At 46.6% G+C, this 22,500-nt stretch overlaps 1 protein-coding gene across 1 annotated transcript in view; it reads left to right on the forward strand.

The window, feature by feature from the left end:
• The window catches only part of LOC113824674 (teneurin-m), a gene marked incomplete in the record, with an annotated part of 366,844 nt that overhangs the window by 33,004 nt on the left and 311,340 nt on the right, over positions 1–22,500 (forward strand).

Raw genomic sequence — 22,500 nt, forward strand, 5'->3', positions numbered from 1 at the left:
GAGGAAAGGAAGTAGTAAGGAAAGGAAGGAAAGGAAGGAGACGGGGAAAGGAAAGTGGGAAGGAAGGAAGAAAAGAGAGAAGAGAGGGAGGGGGATGGAAGAAGGGGGTTAGGAAAGAAAAGGAAGAAGGGAGAGAAGAAAGAAGAAAGTAAAGAGAAAAGAAAGAAGGAAGAAATGAGAGAAGAAAGAAGGAAGAAAAGATATAAGAAAGAAGAAAACAGAGAAGAAAGAAAGAAGAAAGAAGGAAGAAAATGGACTAAATGCGGGGTCGAATGAATAAAGGAAAGGCGTGGAGGAAGGAAGGAGGCGAAGGCAGGAGGCGGGAAGTACATCACCCTTCTCCGCGGATCCTAATGCGAGTTGAAGGACAGTTCGCCGGAGGAAATCGAATAATTGGGAAATGAGTGATCCTCCTCCTTCACTCCTCTCCGCCCGCGGCCACGTGCCGGGCGCCGGGCCACTCGCCGACGCGCGACCAGGGGCTTCCAGCGGCGCGGGCGGGTGGCGCCCCTGCCCGCTCCCGCCCGGTTCTGGCACGCGGCCTTGTCTGTCTGTCTGTTTGAGTTATCATGCCTCTTTCTTTATCTGGATAGGGAGCTAGTACTTCTCTTCTATCTCTCTCTCTCTCTCTCTCTCTCTCTCTCTCTCTCTCTCTCTCTCTCTCTCTCTCTCTCTCTCTCTCTCTCTCTGTTGATATATATATATGTGTGTGTGTGTGTGTGTGTGTGTGTGTGTGTGTGTGTGTGTGTGTGTGTGTGTGTGTGTGTGTGTGTGTGTGTGTGTGTGTGTGTGTGTTTATATGCTATTTATTTATTTTAAATCATGACTGTGACCGTACTTTCATAGCTGTTTGTGCCATTTTCATCCTTCGTAAATATTATTTTAGTACGTGTACAGCGATCACTTGTCACGCTGATGAACACCACTCGTATAGCTGCTGGAGTTTACATTAATCCATCACTTCCCAGACCTTTTTAATCATCTTCCCCTTCTCCTTCCCTTTCGTTCATTCGTGATCTCCCATGACAGTTTTCCCCCCTTTTTTCTCTCTTTTTTTTTGCGTTTTTCCTTTCTTTCTCTCTTGTCCCGACCCTTCTTCCTCTTCTTTTCTCATTCTCTTCCCCTCTCTTCATCTGTTCGTCTTTGTGTCTCTAACCCTTTCACAGCCACCTCTCGTCAGTTGCTCGGAAGAGAGGAGACAGAAGACATTCTCTCCTTCTCTCCCCTCCCCTCGCTTCCCCTCTGTCCTCTCTCCCTTCTATATGCAATCTCACCCCTCTGGCCTCCCCTTGTCTCACCCCCGCCCCCCAAGGCATCAAAGCGCAACAGGTCCAGGACACAGAAACACGCGCACACACACATGTTTACGTACACGTGTATACAGAAGCGGTCGTGTGTGTGAATTATCTGCATTACGCTGTTATGTACAACTATGTTCAAATAAAGAAGTTAAGAAATAAGTACACACAGTATAAACGTAAGTACACGTACGCCTGGATGCGCAAGCTCTCTCTGACACACACACACACACACACACACACACACACACACACACACACACACACACACACACACACACACACACACACACACACACACACACACACACACACACACACACACAAACAAACAAACAAACACACAAGCAAGTACGCATTTGCAATCTCAGTCAATCACTCATTTTCGAATACGCGCACACGAACCGACACACACAAGCTGACGGACACACACACGCACACGCTCTTGCCGATCAATACCTAAACCGGTGTTTTGTGCCGAATAATAATAGAGTCGACACGAATCGATCGACTTCCATAAGACCACTTGTCGACACAGCGCCGCCTCGACCTTGTCATTAGGGAGGGCGGGGGAGGGTGGGGTAGGGGGAGGGTGGGGTAGGGGGAGGGTGGGGCTGGGGGACGGGCGTGTAGGGTTAGGGATACAGGGAGGGCGGGGAGGGGGGGGGAGGGAGAGAAGGGGAGGGGCGTGGCCATGTTTCATGGACCACTTAGAAAGGAGGTAGTTAGGACGAGGGTAATACAATGAATGATGGTGAGTTTGATGATGAACACGGTGATGATGATGGTGGTTTTCATAAACGCGGCGATAACGATAGTGATCTCGAAGAAAATAGTGATAGCGATGGTGAATTTACCAAAGGGAATATTACTCCTGTTGAGCGCCACAGAACTATTGAAAACCACCTTAATATTAATAACAGCAGCACCAGTGGCTTTTGCAATAACCTCACTCATACAAACAACCTAACAACATCTTTAGCACATCACAAAGACCAACAAGGCAACCAACCATCACCAATAGCGTACACAACACTTCCAACAAGGACAGCAAGAGCAATAACGACAGTAGCGCTCATAACAGCCCTTCCAGCGCCATCAGTGACAGCAACAAGCGAAGCCAAAACACGGGCAGACGCACTGGAAGTCAATAAAGTTATCGTTCTTACTGCAGCACCAAACAGCGGGGCGATATTCGATAGAGGGAAGGACCCAAATCTGGTCCGAGTGCCGTTCGTCCTCGAGGATTCTCTTCTCTTTTCTTTTTTTCTTTTTTTTCGTTTCTTCTCATGTTTTCTTTTTCTTGCCATGTTTTCTTTTTCTTTTCTTTTCGTTATTTCTTTTCTTTTATTCTGGCCTCTTTTTCTTTTTTCTTTTCTTCTCATATTTTCTTTTTCTTTTGTTTTCTTTCCGTTTTTTCTCTTCTTTTCTTCTGTTCTACTTTTGTTCTTTTCTTTTCATATTCTCGTTTTTCTTTTACTTTTCGTTTTACTTTTCGTTTTTTTTCTTTTCTCCTCTTTTTTATTCTTCTTCCCTGTTTTACTTTTCATTTTTCTTTTTTCTCTATTTTCCTTCTTTTTCTTTTTCTTTCGCTATTTCTTGTTTTCTTTTCTTTTCTGTTTTTTACTTATCTTTTTCTTATCTTCTCCTTTCCTCTCTATTATTCTGAGAGAGAGAGAGAGAGAGAGATAGAGAGAGAGAGATAGATAGATAGATAGAGAGAGAGAGAGAGAGAGAGAGAGAGAGAGAGAGAGAGAGAGAGAGGGAGAGAGAGAGAGAGAGAGAGAGACAGCGGAAAGGAGGGAGGGAGGGAGAGAAAAGGATAAAGAAAAAGAAAAAAAGAAAGAGAGAAAGAAAGAAAAACAGAGCGAGAGAAAGACAAAGACAAAGAGAGAGAGAGAGAGACCAGAAGAAAAATAATAATGAGAGGGAATAAGAGAACGCCACCCTCCAACCGGGTCCCAAGGCGGGTATAATGACATCGGAATAATGACATTAAAGATTCGCCTCCGATTACGACCATAAACTCCACCCGCGCTCGCCAGTCCTCAAAATATTCGAGTTAATTACCCCATCTCTCCGTCCGTAATTAACATATTCATAAAGTAACACAATTAACCTCCATCTGCAATTGACGTAAACTCGACAACGGAAGCGAACGCGAAAACTAAAACGCGACCCGGAGTTATGGCGAGACAAAGGACAAAGATTTCGCGTCAATATCGCATAGAAACGATATCTTTCATTCGATTGATTAATCCCTTGTAATGAGTTCCATAGGCTGATCATCTGTAATTAGTGTATTGTGTGTTGTTTGTGAGGTAAGGCTCTCCCCTTTCCTTTCTTTCTTTTTATTTCGTCCCCTCCTCTTCTCCACCCTCCTCTCTCCCCTCTCTCTCTCTTCTCCACCCGTTCCCCTCGTCCTCTCCCTTCCCTCATCGCTTCCATCATTCACCTCTTCCCTTACCTCCCCCCCCCCACCTCGTATTTTCCCCGCCCCTGCCCTATTTTGCTTGCCCCACCCCACCCACCCACCCCACCCCATCCCGCCTAAAACGCATCTAATTAAGGGAGGCACAACCGCCCATTCCGCTTTGTAAACCGTACTACTCTGGTGGCAGTGAACGAGGGCGGTGGGGGTTGGCTGGGGGGGGGGGGGATTGGATTAGGGGCATGGGGTGGGTGTAGGTTGGGGAGTGGGGTGGGGGTGATGAGAAGGGGGTCGGTGGGATTTATTCTTGAAAAATTGAAAACTTTTTTTTATTTTTCATTTTTTTTACCTTTTATTTTTTAATTAGATCTGATTCGAAATGGCAATTTGGGTGCCATAGCTACCGTGATTGTTTGTATTTCAGGGATGGTTCGGTGTGTTTGGGAGAAAGAGGAAGAAAGAGAAAGAGATATAGATGGACAAATAGATAGATAGATAGAGAGAGAGAGAGAGAAGAGGAAGAAGAAGGAGAGGGAGACGGAGGAGGAGGAGAAGGAGAGGGAAGATGAGGAGGAGGAAGAGGAAGATAAGAAGGAGAAGAAAAAAAGAAAAAAGTATAAGAAAAAGGAGAGAGAGAGAGAGAGAAGGAGAGAAAGAGATGTAGACCTGGTTTCTATGGCAACGAGGCTTGTTTACGCTTGAAAGCTGAGTTTCCATTCTTGGATGCAAAAGTGAGGGTCGGTTGCCATGGCTTTGAGAATCGGTAGGTAGTTCAAAGGCGAAAGAAAAATTTTACTTATAGACATGAAAGGATGGCACACCCGTTTCTATGGCAACCGCAAGCCTCGGGGGGTGTTTTTTTTACCCGCATTATTCTTTTCTTCCTCTCTCTCTCTCTCTCTCTCTCTCTCTCTCTCTCTCTCTCTCTCTCTCTCTCTCTCTCTCTCTCTCTCTCTTTCTCTCTCTCTCTCTCTTCTCCCCGCCCTATCCTCCAAAGCCTTGCTCTCGAGCTTGGATTCTCCGAGAGGCATTGTTGTGGGTATTGTTCCCATCTGAAAAAAAAAAGAAAACGAGAAAAAAAAACGAAAAAAAATCGAACTCGCCCTAAAAAAAAAAGAGAGAGAAAAAAAAAGAAAAAAAAAAAAAAGTGGAGGCGAGAGAACGAACCTCCAATCAAAAGTTTCCTTCGCTCACGCGGCCGCGCGTCCCCGCTCCGCCGAGGGAGAGCAACAATGCAAGAGGACATTACGACGGGCTTAGCTAGCTCGGATATAAGCTTTGCGTTTACGTAATGCGCCGCCGACACAATACCCGATGATTGTTAGTGCATAAGCTACGGCGGCGGAAGTTGTTTATGTGCCATTGGCAGTATTTGAAAACCATTTACTTAAGAGAAAACGATGCAGGGACGGGAAAGCTTGTACGTGCGTGGAGAGGGAGGGAGGGGGGGGAAAGGGGGTGGGGGAGATGGGGAGGTGGGATGGGGGGAAGGGGAGGGAGGGATGAAGGGGGAGGGGAGAGGGAGGGAGGGGTGAAGAGGGGGAGGGAGGGGTGAAAAGGGGAGGGAGGGGTTAAGGGGGACGGAATAAGGAGGAAGGGGTGAAGGGGGAGGGAAGAGTGAAGGGTGAGGAGAAGAGAGAGAAAAGGGGGAAGTACGGACGGATGTCGGTGAGGGGAAAGGGGGAAGAAACAGGAAGGAGGAGGAAGTTGGCAGAAAGAGGGAGGAGCAGACAGTGGAAGGGAAGAGAGAGGATGGGAACAAGGGGGAGAGGAGAGGGAGGAAAGGAAAAAGAGAAAGGGGGCGGGATGCCATGTCCAGATTTAAAGGGTAATGTTTCAAATGGGTGAAGAGTATAGATGCAATGTACACAGAGCCTGTCAAGTTGTTATCTTAGATCATCCTCGCGAGGAAGACTTCTAAAAGACAGAGAGAAAGGGGCTATTTGGGGGGGAAAATATTTTGAAAGATATTTCCTCCTCCAAAGAGACGACGCTCAGAACACAAAAGCCCAGCGTAACAACACCTTCTGAAGCTTCTTTGTAAACAGAAAGAAAATGGCTGTTGGAAATGTCGACGCGAGTGTCCCTCACAGACGAGACGTAGAATCAATAACAGCGAGAATAAAACAAAATATGAACGATTAATTGCAGCCATTGCGGCGCTCTCAGACCACGCACATAATAACGTGTGTAATAATAGCTTGTTTCTGTGGGCGCGTTCCGGTGTGTTGACATGGGCGTCCTGTGTTTGAGTCTGCTTGCGAGGCTGTATGTATCTCCCTCTCTGTCTGTCTGTTGTTCTCTCTCTCTCTGTCTGTTGTTCTCTCTCTCTCTGTTGCTCTCTCTCTCTCTCTCTCTGTTGCTCTCTCTCTCTCTCTCTCTCTTCCTCTCTCTCTCTCTCTCTCTCTCTCTCTCTTTTTCTCTCTCCCTCCCTCTCTCTCTCTCTATCTTTATCTCTCTCTCTCTCTCTCTCTTTGTATGTCTGTCGCCTACCCCCTCTCTCTATCTCTCTCTCTCTCTCTCACTCTCTCTTTCTGTCTCTCTCTCTCTCTCTCTCTCTCTCTCCCTCTGTGTGTGTGTGTGTATGTCTGTATCTCTCTCTTTCTCCTTCTCCTCCCTCTCTCTGTTGCTCTCTCTCTCTCTCTCTCTCTCTCTCTCTCTCTCTCTCTCTCTCTCTCTCTCTCTCTCTCTCTCTCTCTCTCTCTCTCTCTCTCTCTCTCTCTCTCTCTCTCCTTCTTCCTCTCTCTTTGTGTGCGTTCAAGTGATGTCTGCATTTGCGGTCATGCACATTAAAGGTTATTTGCTTACTGTGCGATGGGGTGTGTCGCTGACTGAATGCATGAATCTGTGTGTGTACATGTCCTTGTGTGAGCGGCTTTGCGTGTTCGTGTTCTGTGCTTATGTGTGGCCTTGTGTTTGCATGCGATTACAGAGAACTTGGACTGAACATCACATTATAATTCACACAAAAGGATTAGTATGATGAGGATTTAGTAATGATAATTATATTATAAAGACGTTATTATTATTATTATTATTATTATTATTATTATTATTATTATTATTATTATCATTAATTTTAATATTAATATTTTTATTATTATTACTACTATTATTATTATTATTATTATTGTTGTTATTATTATTATTATTATTATTATTATTATTATTATTATTATTATTATTATTATAGCAATTGTCATTAGCATCGTTAGTATTATCATTATTACGAGAATAATGATGGATCGGAAAAATAATTCTTCGAAAAATAAACCGCCCTTTTGCGCAAGGCCTGTCACAGCCCCTATCTCCGCCACCCCTCTTTCACCCTCAGCCCTCCGCCCTTATCAACACCCTCCCGTCTGCAAAAGGATCTCCCTCTCGTTTCACACGTCCTACCCTTTCATTACCCTTCTCCGCCCTTCTGTGGGGACACGCCCCTTCATCACCTCCTTTCATACCCCTCCTTTGTCCCTCCGTTATTCGCTCTATCATCCTAATCATCCCTTGCTCTCCCAGCCTCCCCTCTACATCTGCTTCTCCCCCCACCCCCCTACCTGTCTGTCGCCCCCTCGGTGCTTCGATGCACAGCTCTTTGTGGATTCTTGGGCCGATAGACAAGGGCATTGTGTCTGCTGAATTAGGGAAGCCGAGAAGGTATCAATGTGAGACGAGTCAATTCCGTGTGCACGTAATACTTACGAGTGTTTGTTTCAGTTCACGAGTGCGAGCATGTGCGTTTGTGTGTATGAACATAAATCGCTTGTAGACCCTTGTTTTCTTCCTCTCTCTCTCTCTCTCTCTCTCTCTCTCTCTCTCTCTCTCTCTCTCTCTCTCTCTCTCTCTCTCTCTCTCTCTCTCTCTCTCTCTCTCTCTATCTATCTATCCTATCTATCTCCCTCTCCCTCTCCATCTCCCTCTCTCTCTTCTCTCTCTCTCTCTCTCTCCTCTTCTCTCTCTCACTCACTCACATCTCGCTCTGTCTTTCTCTCTCTCTCTCTCTCTCTCTCTCTCTCTCTCTCTCTCTCTCTCTCTCTCTCTCTCTCTCTCTCTCTCCCCTTCTCTCCCTCGCTCTCTCCCTATCTCCCTCTTTCCTCTACCATTCTCCTACATTCGAACATTCCAACATCCTGACCGTCAGCCCACCCCGGACTCCCCAGCCCACCCACCGCCCCGGACCCACCGCCTTGCATACCTGCCACAGTTCCTACGTCACTCCATATTCCTGGGCCCAATAGTGTTTACGGTCGAATTACAAAGGCTAGGGACAGATATTGGGCCGACGTAGTGGAATAATGTCATATATCATTAGTGTGCCAGAGATACCGTGAGTGGGACGGGCGAGGAAGGTGAGGGAGGAGAGGGAGAGGGAGAGGGGGAAAGGAGATTGAGTTGAGGGAGGGATGGAAGGATGGGGGGGAGGGGGTAAAATGGATAGGGAAAGAATGAAGAAGTGAGTTAGAGAGAGAGAGAGAGAGAAAGAGAGAGAGAGAGAGAGAGAGAGAGAGAGAGAGAGAGAGAGAGAGAGAGAGAGAGAGAGAGAGAGAGAGAGAGAGAGAGAGAGAGAGAGAGAGAGAAGGGGGTTAGGAAGGGAGGGATCGAATGAGAGAGAGTGAGAAAGAAAGGGAGGAATGAAAGGAAGGAGACAAAAGAAGGGAAATGAGAAAAAGAAAGTAAAAGGTATACAGAGACGCAAGGAATAAGAATATGAAATGGGATACAGAAAATCAATACATGAATTTGTTTTGTAGTTGCCTCCCAGTACGCTAGGTCCCAAGAAGGTACGTTTATAAATAATTCCTAAAACACACACAGACACATACGCAACACACACACACACACACACACACACACACACACACACACACACACACACACACACACACACACACACACACACACACACACACACACACACACACACACACACACACACACACACACACACACACACACACACACACACACACACACACACACACACACACACACAGCACAACACAAATACTAACACACACAAACACAACAGACACAAACACACACACATAAACACAAACACACAATACATCAATAAAGCACAAACAACCCCCTACACAGAAGGCACACCTAACCATCATTTTCATACACAGAGAGACACGTTAAAACAATTAACACCTGGATAAGCACAGGTAACAATGGTAACGATGACCTAATGTACACGCACTCCAATGATTAGTGAAATATTCATCGCTCACTCGCCCATCCCGCAGCCAAGCCAGACCCGTGACGTATAAAGCCCAAGCCAGACGTGGATAAATATGATAAATAATGCGATACGTAACGGCTAATATCCCTTAATGGTCGGCGTGTAAACTACTGCCTTGTCATTATCGGTGGTTAGGGATGTTTTTTTTTCTCTCTCTATTTTCTATTTTCCTCTTTTATTTTGTTATTTATTCTTATTTTTTCATTAGTTTTGAGCATGGAGGAGCAATGGAGATCAGCGTCTCCTCCGAGGAAGCTTTAGGTGGCTGGCTTAAAGAGAAGCAAATCTTGGTGTTGGTTTCTGTCTCTCCCTCTCGTTTACTGACTTCTGTAGTGTTCTCTTGTCAGGAATCGGTTTATTTGAGCTCTCTCTCTCTCTCTTTCTCCCCTCTATCTCTCCACGTCCCTCCCTCTCTTCTCTCTCCACCCCCTAACTGTCTCTCCACATCCCTCCCTCTTCTTCCCTCCACCCTCCTCACTATCTCTAAACGTCCGTCCCTCTTCTTCCCTCCACCTTCCCCAACATCTCTCCACCTCCCTCCCTCTTCTTCCCTTCACCCTCCCCACTATCTCTCCACGTCCCTCCCTCTCCTTCCCTCCACCCTGCCCACTATCTCTCCACCTCCCTCCCTCTTCCCTCCACCCTCCCCACTATCTCTTCACGTCCCTCCCTCTTCTCTCTCCACCCTCCCAAATCTATCTCTCCACCTCCCTCTCTCTTTTTCCCTCCACCCTCCCCACTATCTCTCCACCTCCCTCTCTCTTCCCCCCACCCTTCCCACTATCTCTCCACCTCCCTCCCTCTTCCCTCCACCCTCCCCACTATCTCTCCACGTCCCTCCTCTTCTCTCTCCACCCTCCTCACTATCTCTCCACCTCCCTCCCTCTTCTTCTCTCTCCACCCTTCCCACTATCTCTAAACGTCCGTCCCTCTTCTTCCCTCCACCTTCCCCAACTATCTCTCCACCTCCTCTCCCTCTTTTTCCCTCCACCCTCCCCACTATCTCTCCACGTCCCTCCCTCTTCTTCCCTCCACCCTCCCCACTATCTCTCCACCTCCATTTCTCTCTTCTCTCTCCACCCTCCCCACTATCTCTCCACCTCCCTTTCTCTCTTCTCTCTCCACCCTCCCCTCTATCTCTCCACCTCCCTCCCTCTTCTTCCCTCTCACCCTCCCCACTATCTCTCCACCTCCCTTTCTCTCTTCTTCTCTCCACCCTCCCCTCTATCTCTCCACCTCCCTCCCTCTTCTTCCCTCCACCCTCCCCTCTATCTCTCCACCTCCCTCTCTCTTCTTCCCTCCATCCCCCCCTCTATCTCTCCACCTCCCTCCTCTCTTCTTCTCCCTCCACCCTCCCCACTCTATCTCTCCACCTCCCTCCCTCTTCTTCCCTCCACCCTTCCCACTATCTCTCCACCTCCCTCTCTCTCTTCTCTCTCCACCCTCCCCACTATCTCTCCACGTCCCTCCCTCTTCTTCCCCCCACCCTCCCCACTATCTCTCTACCTCCCTCTCTCTCTTCTCTCTCCACCCTCCCCACTATCTCTCCACGTCCCTCCCTCTCTTCTCTCTCCACCCTCCCCACTGTCTCTCCACCTTCCTTTCTCTCTTCTCTCTCCACCCTCCCCATTATCTCTCCACCTCCCTCTCTCTTCTTCCCTCCACCCTCCCCACTATCTCTCCACGTCCCTCCCTCTTCTTCCCCCCCACCCTCTCCACTATCTCTCCACCTTCCTCTCTCTCTTCTCTCTCCACCCCGCCCACCGGTGGTCATATACGCACCCGTATTTGTCTTCCCCGACCAGCAATAACCGCACCTTGTCCGGAATAACCATTCCCCGCTCGCAATATCCCCTCCGTGGCCGCAATAACAATCCGTCGGCCCCTTGCTTGATAGCTCCCCTCGTTTGGATGCTGTCACCTCGAGTCAGTCTTGATATGGATGTAATCTTCTTTTCTTTCCCCTCCGACTTGGGTCTTGAGGGCCAGCGGTGCCAGGGAGGGTGGCGGCGCTGGCTGCTTGCTCGTGACAGCTGCTCGCGGGTGTACTTTGTTGGTCTTAGTTTTGGATGTTTATTATGAACGAGGGTTGGTATTATCACATACTACTTTGTTATATTTTTCATTATCATTATTATTATCATCATTGTTATTATCATTACTGTTATTATTATTATTATCATTATTATTATCATTATTATCATTACCATCATTGTTATTATCATTATTATTATCATTATTATCCCTTTCATCATTGGAATCACTATTAAAATTATCCTAATTGTTATCATTATCATATTTTTTATTATCATTATTATTGTTAAAAGTAGTAGTTGTTGTAGCAGAAGTAGTGGTATTGTTATCATATTTATTATCATTATCAGCATCAGTATCATGATTATTATTGTTGTTATTATCGTTAGTATTATAATGATTGTTATTATCATTATCCATATTATCATTACCATTATGATTATTATTAGTATTAGTAACAGTAATAATATATAGATTTTTATTAATGATATTACTAGTTTCATGATTATCAGTAGTATAATTTTTGTGACATTTTCATTATTGTATTATGACTGCTATCATTATAGTTATTATAATTTTAAGCATTATATAGATATTCTTGCAATCACCCTTGCAATCGTTATCATTAATGTTATCATTAGTACTTTCATCTTGTTTTCACTTTTATATACTTCTCTTTTTCTCCCGTGTGTCTTTTATTTTCTTTCTTTCTTTGTTTTATTATTGTGCCGCTGCCTCTCATCTCCGTTTTATTTTTATTCCATTTATATCGTCACGTCCAAGTGCTTCAGCAGGACAGTCGTTACCACCAACGAGTCCTCAGGGAGAGTGTCTAACCGAAAAGAATTTTTTGGAGAGTTGGGGATATCTGATTTTTTTTTTTTTTTTTCTCGCAGAATGGCATTACCGAGAGTCATTTTATAGAGGGCGCGGTGGGCGGAGGGAGGGTGGGTGGGCGGAGGGAGGGTGGGTGGGGTTGGAGATGAGGGGAAGGAGGGGGGGGGTGTATATCCTTATCCTCTCGGCTCTCGTCTCTTTCTAAGGTAGCCTATACGCCTCGTTAACCCCCACCCCCCACCCCTTCCCCTCCCTTTCTCCCTCTTCTCTAATCCCATCAGCTTTTTTCTTTTTCTTTCCTGATTATTTTTTTCCTGTCTTTAGCTTCTTGTTTTCTTTTTTCATTTTTTTCTAATCTTTAATCCCCTTTCCATGTACCTATCTATTTATTCATCGATACGTATTTGGCCTCTGTAATTTTCATGTTTCCTCCGATCTCTCTCTCTATTCGCTTGCTTGGTCTCTCTCTCTCTCTCTCTCTCTCTCTCTCTCTCTCTCTCTCTCTCTCTCTCTCTCTCTCTCTCTCTCTCTCTCTCTCTCTCTCTCTCTCTAATCTATGCATCTCCTCTCCCTCCCGCTCTGTCTCCATCTCCCTATACCTTTTATCACTTCTAACCATATTTTGTCGTTCCTTTACCCTTTATCCCTCTTCCTCTACCTCCCTCACCTCATTTCTATAGCCCTTTCTCTCCCCCACTGCCTCTCCCTCTACCTGTACCTGTACCCTCTCCTTTATCCCTCTCCTCCCACTCCCCGTTCCCCCAGCCCTCTCCCACGCCATCACCCCTATCCCCATTCCCGTCCCTCTCCCTGTTAGTGCCTCTCCTTCTCCCTCTCCTTCTCCCTCTCTCCTCCCGTGCTTGTGCTCCCTGGTCGACCCCGCCACGCACGCAGGCACTGTCTCGGGAGCTTTATCGTCGCTTTAGCAATTCCGGAAATGGGTTAATGGGTACGAGGAGTACTTCAAAGGGCGCCGCCTCCAGCGCTTCCGGGACGCTAAAACACTGAAGAGCGGCGGCGAGGGACACAGGCCTACAGACTCGGGTCGGGTGCTACTCGATACTTGAAGGGGAGGGGGTTGAAGGGGAGGGGGACAGGGGGCGACGGGGAGATGGGATGGGTGGGAGGGAGACATTCAGAACCAAACAAGAGAGAGAGAGAGAGATAGGAAGGAGGGAGGGAGGGAGGGAGGAAGGGAGACATTCAGAACCAAACAAGAGAAAGAGAGAGCGAGAGGAAGGAGGGAGGGAAGGGAGAGAGGAGAGAGGAGAGAGGGAGAGAGGGAGAGAGGGAGAGAGGAGAGGGAGAGGGAGAGGGAGAGGGAGAGGGAGAGAGAGAGAGAGAGAGAGAGAGAGAGAGAGAGAGAGAGAGAGAGAGAGAGAGAGAGAGAGAGAGAGAGAGAGAGAGAGAGAGAGAAAGACAGAGACAGTCAGACAGACAGACAGGGAGAAGAATGGCACGGGATTGATATCAGAAAGTTTGAAGGATCATACGTACCTTAGACCTTTCTTCTTCTTCTTTTCCTTTTAAAGCCGTTGACATACAGCAAAAGAAATTTATGAAGGATGGAGTTCTGACGTAAGGGCATCGTGGTAGAAGCATACACATGGGAAATAAAAGTTAAAAGGATATATACATCTGCATTAAAGGCGACACTCCCAACATGTTTCCTCCATTTTGGCTCAGCGAGACTGAAGGAAGGGAAGCCAGTTGTCAGTCCCCTCTCACCCCAATAAATACGTAAATGAAGAAATATGTCTGCGCATATGTGTGTGTTTGCTTTTGAGTGCAAGTAGAAATATACATACATACATATATATATATATATATATATATATATATATATATATATATATATATATATATATATATGTGTGTGTGTGTGTGTGTGTGTGTGTGTGTGTGTGTGTGTGTGTGTGTGTGTGTGTGTGTCTGTGTGTGTGTGTGTGTGTGTGCGTGTGTGTGTGTGTGTGTGTGTGTGAGTGTGAGTGTGACTGTGAGTGTGTGCATACATATGATACGAGCACACGAGCCAGCATCCCCCTCGTCCCTCAAACCCTTCGGTTGCCTCGAAGGTCGACCTCGTTCGAACGAGACATATACGTCTCTATATCTCAGCCGCAGCCCAGTGTCGTCGCTTGCTGTCAGCTACCGCGACGGGAGCTTCGTTGTCCAAATAAGCAATGTGACAGCAAGCAAATAATAAGTGCGGCAACAATAAGAACAGGGAGAGCTGCAACATTAACGGGAACAACAGCTCCATCACACCCAGCAACAGTTTCAACAAAAGCAGCAGCGGCAACAGCAAAAGCAACGACAGCGGAGACAAGTTCCAGCAAACGCAACACAGCGCCAGTGCACGCAGGCCGCGGGCGACGCGATTCCAGGAGAGAGCGACGTTGCCGTGGCTCTCTCTTGCTCCCATTACTAGCTGCTGCAACATTGCGAACTCCTTGTTTATCTTTTTTATTTGTGTAAATAATTCACTTTGATATAATCATTTTTTTTCTCTCTTTTTATAACGCAATAGTACACGCATGCTCATACACACTACTGGACGTATGTGTCTCAGTACTTGAATGTTTGCAACGTTTCATCTGATCTCAAGCTCTACGTTCATGGTGACCCTGATATCGGAGTCTTACTGTGCAATTAGCGTATAATTATCCACAGGTCAGCCCCATCCAGATCACTTCGAACATCTCTCATGGAAACAAATCAATTTTAATCAGCTGCGTTTCATGAGCCACGAAACGCAATCATACCTCGTGAATAACCGGGAAACATTCCTTAATGACCAATAATACCTTGGAATCATTTGCGAATTCTCTTCTCCCCTCCGACAGCTGACAGGTAAGGGGGAGGAGGGCGGAGCTTAGAGCGTGTGGGGGAGGAGTGAGAGGGGAGGGATAGGAGCCCGGGCCGGTGGGAGGGGTGGGGTGAGGGGCAGGGGAAGGGGCACGCATAGAGTGAGGGGCAGGGGTTGGGGCTTGGGTAGGGTTAGGTGCAGGGGAGGGGGTATTGTTAAGTTGAAGGGCGAGGGAAGGGATAGTGAGGGAGGGGGAGGGGCTCGGATTGGAAGAGAGGCAGAGGGGAAGCCAAGAGGGGCGGGACACGGATAGAACAAGACATAGGGAAAAGGGGTATTGATAGGATGAAGGGCGTGAGCACCGAACTGAGGCACGGAGAAGGTGAGTCTTAGGCGAAGGAATAGTGGGCGAGACAATGGATAGGATGGGGAGCAGGGGGAAGGTCAGTGGGCGGGGCTAGGAGGAGTGGGAACACCTCCCCTTTACGACACCTAAACCTGTAATCAGAAAAATAGTTGTTTGTTGAGCGACCTGCGCTGTTAACGAGACTGATGATGTTTTTTTTTTCCTTCGTCTTTTTCTCCTACCCTTTCTTTCAGTCGTTTAGAGAAGTTTAGTACTTTTAAATGGGTGTTTTGAGGGCCTTTATGGCGAGCAGGAGGGTGTTGTGCAGGGGTGATGAGGGACTGTCATTTGCGGGCGATTAGTGGTGATGACGATGAGTGTGGTGGTGACGGTGTTGATAGTGTGATGAACAATAAAAACATTTAAGAACAAACTGATCCTTTCAGAAAAATAAGGAAACCCGCGTGTGTGATAATGCCATGTAAAAACGCATAATAGTATACTAAGGTCCGGGATGAACTGATATCAACATTGGTCCTGCGACACACACACACACACACACACAAACACACACACACACACACACACACACACACACACACACACACACACACACACACACACACACACACACACACACACACACACACACACACACACAAACACACACTCACACAAACGCACACACACACAAACATACACAAAAGAGAAAAGAAGAAAACACTAATAACATTTCATGCTGAACAAATGAACAAACAACTTCACATAAACCACATCCGAAATAAAGACATTACATTCTTCCTTTAAAACACAAAAAAAAGGAAAAAAAAAAAAAAAAACATATTAATCATCTGTCAATCTCAGCCCATCAGCTTACGGGACTGCTTGACTGACAGCATGACAGTTTCGGATGAGGTCTGAAACGAACCGGTCCCTGTCTACGTCTCTCTCTCTGTTCCTCCTGTCTTATTCAGGGCAAGTAGAACCGGGCGAGATGGGGGACTCAAGAATATTTAAGAGGATTGGAATGTTGATAAGGTTTGTGCGGATGATAATGGTGATAGATGTAATAATGATGATGATAAGATAGCAATAGCAGCGGTGATGATAGTAAGAATGATAATGCCAATTATGATCATAATGATGATGATGGGGAGGAAGATAATTATCGTGATAATAATGATAATAAGATAGCAATAGCAGCGATGATGGAATCAAGAATGATGGACAATTATGATCATAATGATGATGAGGAGGAGGAAGATAATAATAGAGATGAGGATCATAGTAATTATTATCATTACAACTATATTCCTGAAGATAATGAGGAAATTAGAACTAATGAGAAGAATTAACAGCAACAATAACTGCCTTTACAGAATTATCGAAATGCTGACACTATCAGTAACACAAAAAAAAGTCAAAGTAAAAAGAAGAATGCCCTTAAAACTTTTTTTCCTCTTCCATTTCGGACCCAATCAGTCATAGAGCGGAAGTGGCCATTATGAAAAACAGTTAACCTTCTTATCTTCGTGTTTTCCCTCCACATAAGTTTTTTAATTGTGACGGGCGCTGGGGAATTATTAAGGAGTGGGGAAGGGGGTGGGGAAGAGGTAGGGGTAGTTCGTTGGGGATGCAAGGGGTGGTCAGGGAGGGGAGGGTGGGTTGTTGGTGGGTTGGGAAGGGGGGTGCTTGAGGTTGCAGGGGTGTGTCGGGAGGGGGGGGGTGGTACTTGAGGTTGTTGGAGCGGGTGGGGATGGGGGTAGCTACTTGAGGATGTAGGGTGGGTGGGGAGAGGGTGTGCACTTGGGGTCCTAGGGGTTGGTGGGTTGTATAAGGGTAGCTAGAGAGGGGGGGGGGGGTACAATGGGTATTGAGAGACAAAAATAGCGATCCTGTAATTAAAAGACGAGAGACCGAGGAGAGGGGTGGAAGGGGATAAAAAACTAATAGTAATAATAATCTCCTTTTTGTCAGGCCAATTACATCTAATGATCCCTTATGCTCTGTTAAGCCTAGTTTGACCTCCCCAATTAAGAAAAGTTTAGATGAGTGTTCCAAGTTGTGACATGGAGAGTCGCTTGTTTCTGTCATGGGGAGGGAGAGGGGAAGGAGGGAGGAAGGGAGGGGGAAGGAGGTAGGGAGGGAGGGAGAAGGAGGAAGGGAGGAAGAGCCGGGGGGGGGGGGAAGGAGGGGGAGGAACGGAGAAAGAGAGAGAAGAGGAAGGAGGAGGAAGGAGAGTGAGTGGAGGGGAGGGAGGAGGGGAACGAGAGAAAAAGAGGGAGTGATGGAGAAGGAGGAGGGAGAATAAGGAACGAGGGAGGGTGGGAGAGGGAGAGAGAGGTGGAGGGAGAAGTAGGGGAAGAGAGATTGGTAGGAAAGTAGGAAGAGTAAGGGAGAAAGAGGAGGGGGATTGAGAAGAAGGAAGAGGGAGATGGAGAAAAGGAGAACGGAGAAGTAGAGTGAAGGGAGAAGGGGGATTACGTAGGGAGAGAATGCCGGATGGAGAAAGTGGTATAAGAGGTACTGATAAAAATGAGGCAGAGGGGATGATGGTGAAATTAAGGGAGAGGAAATGGTGGAGAAAAGAAAAAAGGGTTGGGGGGTATTTGGGATCTTATTTCACCGTAAACTGGCATGATAAGAAAAGAGGAGAGTGATGAGGAGGGGGGGGGGGTTATGACAGTGATTAATAATGCAGTAATTACGTTGTGTGATTTGCTGAAGCGATGCTGATGGCCTTGATGACGATTACTTTATTATTATCGAGATGATTTTGAAGGTGATGATAATAGCTGCTGATGGTAATGGCTCAAATAGTTATGATAAAGATGATAATGATGATGAGGATACCGGTAAAAAAAAGAGTCGAATACAGACATCTTCAGTGAAATTGAGACGGATAAGAATAAATAAAAATATTGCAAAAGCTGTTTAAATAATGCTTGTAAAGCCCAAAGCATGATCGAATGACTGGTGATGTCTGCAAGTGTGTGTGTGTGTGTGTGTGTGTGTGTGTGTGTGTGTGTGTGTGTGTGTGTGTGTGTGTGTGTGTGTGTGTGTGTGTGTGTGAGAGAGAGAGAGAGAGAGAGAGAGAGAGAGAGGAGAGAGAGAGAGAGAGAGAGAGAGAGAGAGAGAGAGAGAGAAAGAGAGAGAGAGAGAGAGAGAGAGAGAAAGAGAGAGAGAGAGAGAGAGAGAGAGAAAGAGAGAGAGAGAGAGAGAGAGCGTGTGTGTGAGCGCGTGTGTGCATGCGTGCGTATGTTTGAATGATGGACTAATACACTAACGCATTGATATGTCATGTTTGATGGCAGATAAACAAATTGAGGCACACATACTCAGACATCAACAAGCGCTTGTAAATATCCCTCGTGAAAAAAGACCATTATCAAAAAGAAAAAACGACGAAAATGGCTGGGCGGTGTTTGCTCGGCCATCAAGCGCCTTCATAAACCTTCACGAATGATCAGAAGTATCAATAGAGCCTCATAAAGTCATCAGGATGGAGTCATGTGTCCGGCCGAAGGAAAATGTATCAATGATAATAACGTCAAGCTTCTGCCAAACATTTTCTGAGAATTTACCCGAGGCTATGTGGTCATGCGTGTATAATGCAGGACGTAAATAGGGTTGTATTTGCCCAGTCATAATATGTTCATTTAGTGCAGTGCGAGTCAAGGGAAAAAAATGGTAGTGTGTCAACGCCCCTCGGGATATAATGATGGTGATGCGGAAAATATGGAATAAAGGGGGGAAATATGATAAGAAAAAGAAGGGGACGTGACCCATAGCACAAAAAAGGATGGTTTCTTAGATTATCTTCCGTTTCTACCCGCTCCTCCTTCTTCCTATATCTTATTTATTCGCCCTTCATCTGTTCCTCTCTTTTCTCTCTCTCTCTCTTTCTATTCCTTTTTCTCGTTTCCCTTCCTTCATCCACCTTCCCCATATCACTTTCCCTTCTCACTCTTCCTCTTTTCTTTCCACATTACCTTCCCCCACTTCCGATTCTTATTCTTCAATTTCTCTACCCTTTCTTTATTTTCTTTCTCATATTCTTTTTACTCCCTCCTTTCAATCCTCCACCCTTCCTCTTATCCCTTCTCTCCGCCCCTTCCTCTTTTCATTCCCCATTGCCTACTTCTTCCCACCCATTCCCTTCTCTGCCTTCTTTTATCTTTTCTTCTTTTTCTTTTCCTTATTCTCCTTTACTCTCTTATTCCTTCCTTCCTTTAACCACCCACCCCATCTCCCTTTAACCTCTCCCCCTGTGCCAGTGTCACTGTGATGGCGCGTGGCACTCTCAAGAGGTTCCCGGAAGTATGCCATGAATACTACATATTCTCGTGTCTAGCTCACACAACTAAGGGTCGCATGACATCTCTTATTCATGATGAGTTATTACCTTTTTCTGCCCCAGTCATGAGGGAGTGCCGTAACGCCGTCACGCTGGGGGGGGGGGGGGGGCTGGGATAATGGAAGAAGGGAGAAGGGAAAGGAAGGGAAGGGGAAGGGAAGGGAAGGAGAGGGGAGGGGAAACAATGGCCGTCAGCCTTGAAAATGTCTTGACTATCTCAGTTCCAGGTCGAAGTCACGCATATATAACCTCCTTCTTTCTGTCTTTGAAATATGATGAAATGAAAAAGGTATTAATTGACTTCATGGCCAATTCCCTTCGTTTGAAACGTTTGGCTTAATCTTTAAAAGCGAAGGAAAAAGGGATGCAGTATCCTAAAATCTCTTACGCCATCTTTACTGCTCTACCATCTAGCAACCATCTTGCAACCACCTGCCCTTGCCTCGGCGTGGCTAGAATTGCTATCACCTTTTGCAACATATGTACCCTGTTTTATGGAAGCTTCGAGTACCTGGCCCTTGTTTTATTATGGTAAGAACCACCTGTAACTGTCTCGTTGTAGCTGGAACACACCTATCGTTGTCTTACTGTTGTTGGAACCATCTGGAACAACGTGGACTCGTGCGTGTGTGTGTGTGTACGTATGTGTGTGCGTCTGTGTTTATATGTTTCTACATTCGCGTGTCACGTTTCAAATTACCTCCTCGTGTCTCAGGTGTGATGGGGATTATCCAAATTTGTCTTTGTCGTAAACTGGAATTATTTATATCCGTCTCAGCTGAGAATGGAATTACCTGTATTTGTCTCCTGTTCCCTTTGGAATCGCTTGTTTACATCTCGATCCCGCATGGCCGGCTCTAGGCGCCCGGACAGCTGGGTCGCCCTGGCTCTTTTTGATACTCGATATACCCACGTTCGCACATACACCGTGGACATATACAGTAACACACTTGTGCAACACATGCAGAAAAAAGTGCATAGGCATACATATACACATACACATACTGTACATATTCACACAAGAATACATACACATACATACATACATACGCACACACATACACTACTTACCCATCTATTCATTCACTTTATACATTGTCATAGCTACAACATATAGGAACATATATATATCTGGTCAACACTGATTTTTATTCCTGTTCTTTCCCGTTCCCTTTACTGCGTTTGACGTAGGCGTTCACTTGCCTCGCTGCTGTACTTAAAGTCGACCTTCGCTACTGCAGCAGAGTGTCATGAGCAGGTCCGTGTATCCCACACCTTCCTTTCTTCCGTCTTGTTCTCTCTTTCGTGATATTCCCCTTTTCCTTCCTCTCCAATTTATTCACCCTTCCTCCCATCTTCTCTTTCATCTTCCTTCCCTCCTTCCTGTGCATCCCTATTCATTCTCCGCCATTTTTTATCCTTTCTTCCTCTCTTCATCTAACCTTCTTCCTCCTCCTCTTCCTCTGCCTTCTCCTTCTTCACACTTCAATACAAACTCCTTTTCTCCTGATTAAGAGCGTCTTATTACAGCCGCGGGTCTGGCTCTCCCTACAGGGCGCGTGAACGGACGAGGTCATCCATAACGTCTTGACCAATATTTCCCCGTCTCGAGACAGCTGACTCGGCTCCTTGGGCTTGACATACTTCCTAATTAGTTGCAGCGGAATGAGTACCTCAGAGCGAGGCCACTTTATAAAGGAACGTACCTCAAAGTGCGCGCCGGTTCCCCTTCCGCCGGCGCGGCCAACTTGAGCAAAATGGGGGAGTTTTGCGAGTGCCATTTAAACTATTCATTCCTTTGGTTTCAAGTTCACTGCGTCCTGTAAGATCCTGAGGACCCTCGCTCTTGGGGAAATAAGAAGGGTAATAGAATTTCCAGTTTCCACCTCTGAGAAGTTGGCGAAGGTGTTCGAAGTGTCTCCCAAGAAATGAGTCACGAATACCTACTTTTCGCGACGTGAAGTGTTTATAATGGACGCATAATAACATTTATTTCAACGGGAAAGGGACTTCGCGTCCATGAATCTCGCGTAATGGTGACCGCCGAGGAGCCGCCGTGGCAGCTTCCAGTATTAGCAGCGGGCGCGGCAGCGACAGCTGTTAGGGCAGAGGTATGAGGCCCGATGGCATCAGCCGTAACAGTTAAGGCAGCAGCGCAGCCGTATTAATGCTCGCGGTGGGCGGCGCAGCGGCAATAGAGGAAGCAGTAGCGGTGATGTGCGGCGTAAAATTAATTCCGATTATGGACAGCCTTTGGTTCTTTGTCGCTACTTCCTGCGTGGACTGTGGCCGCGGATGAAGTTTTTTCTTTGTCCACTTCGCTTATTGCTTGGCATCTCAGTGGAGCGCGAATAAAGACTGCAAAATAAACAAATCTGACACTTGGACGCCGAGTGATCAGCAACGGGTCAGCGAAATGTTCAGCAAATACAGTTTGAAAGAAATGCTCCGACCATATGTATATGTAACAATATGAAAATCGGTAAATTATCCTCTTCACGATAATAAATACACGAATGAAATCTACAAGAGCAGTGACAAAAGAAAATACTACAAACATTTTAGTAAATCCAAAAGACAAGGAAAAACAGAGTAAGGAAAAAAAGAAAGAAGGACACCAGAAAGACGCAGACGCAGGCCGAGGCAACAGGAGGCAGCGGTGCAGCGGAGAAGGAGGCAGCAGCAGGAGCCACAACATGTGCCCTAAGCCTCCCTGGTCAGGACCGAGGCTGCGGGCGGCGGCGGTAAAGCTTTATTGATTCCTACCAGACCTCAGTCAGGCTCTCTGCCCCGGTGGCCTCCCGCACCTCCGCCGTATTACAAAGGTCATCATCACCGCTACGCCACGTCCCGCCGCCGCCGCCGCCTCGTGTAACACGTACCAGCGCCGCCTCAGAGCCAAACTCGCCACGTACCTTCCATATAAAAAAAAACACGACCATCGGTAACATACTCGCCACATACCAGCCTGGCTCGATACCACTCACAACTAATGCCTCAGTGCCACATTCGCCACGTACCGCCTCAGCCTCAGTACTAGGTACCACGGCCGCCACGTACCACCGGGCGCTGTGCCACATCCACTGGAGCGTTCTTCCATAAGGCCACGTCTTTGGCCCACGTACCGTCGGTATGCGGCAGCC

Source organism: Penaeus vannamei, chromosome 31 (genome assembly GCF_042767895.1).
Source record: "Penaeus vannamei isolate JL-2024 chromosome 31, ASM4276789v1, whole genome shotgun sequence".
Lineage (NCBI taxonomy): Eukaryota > Metazoa > Arthropoda > Malacostraca > Decapoda > Penaeidae > Penaeus > Penaeus vannamei.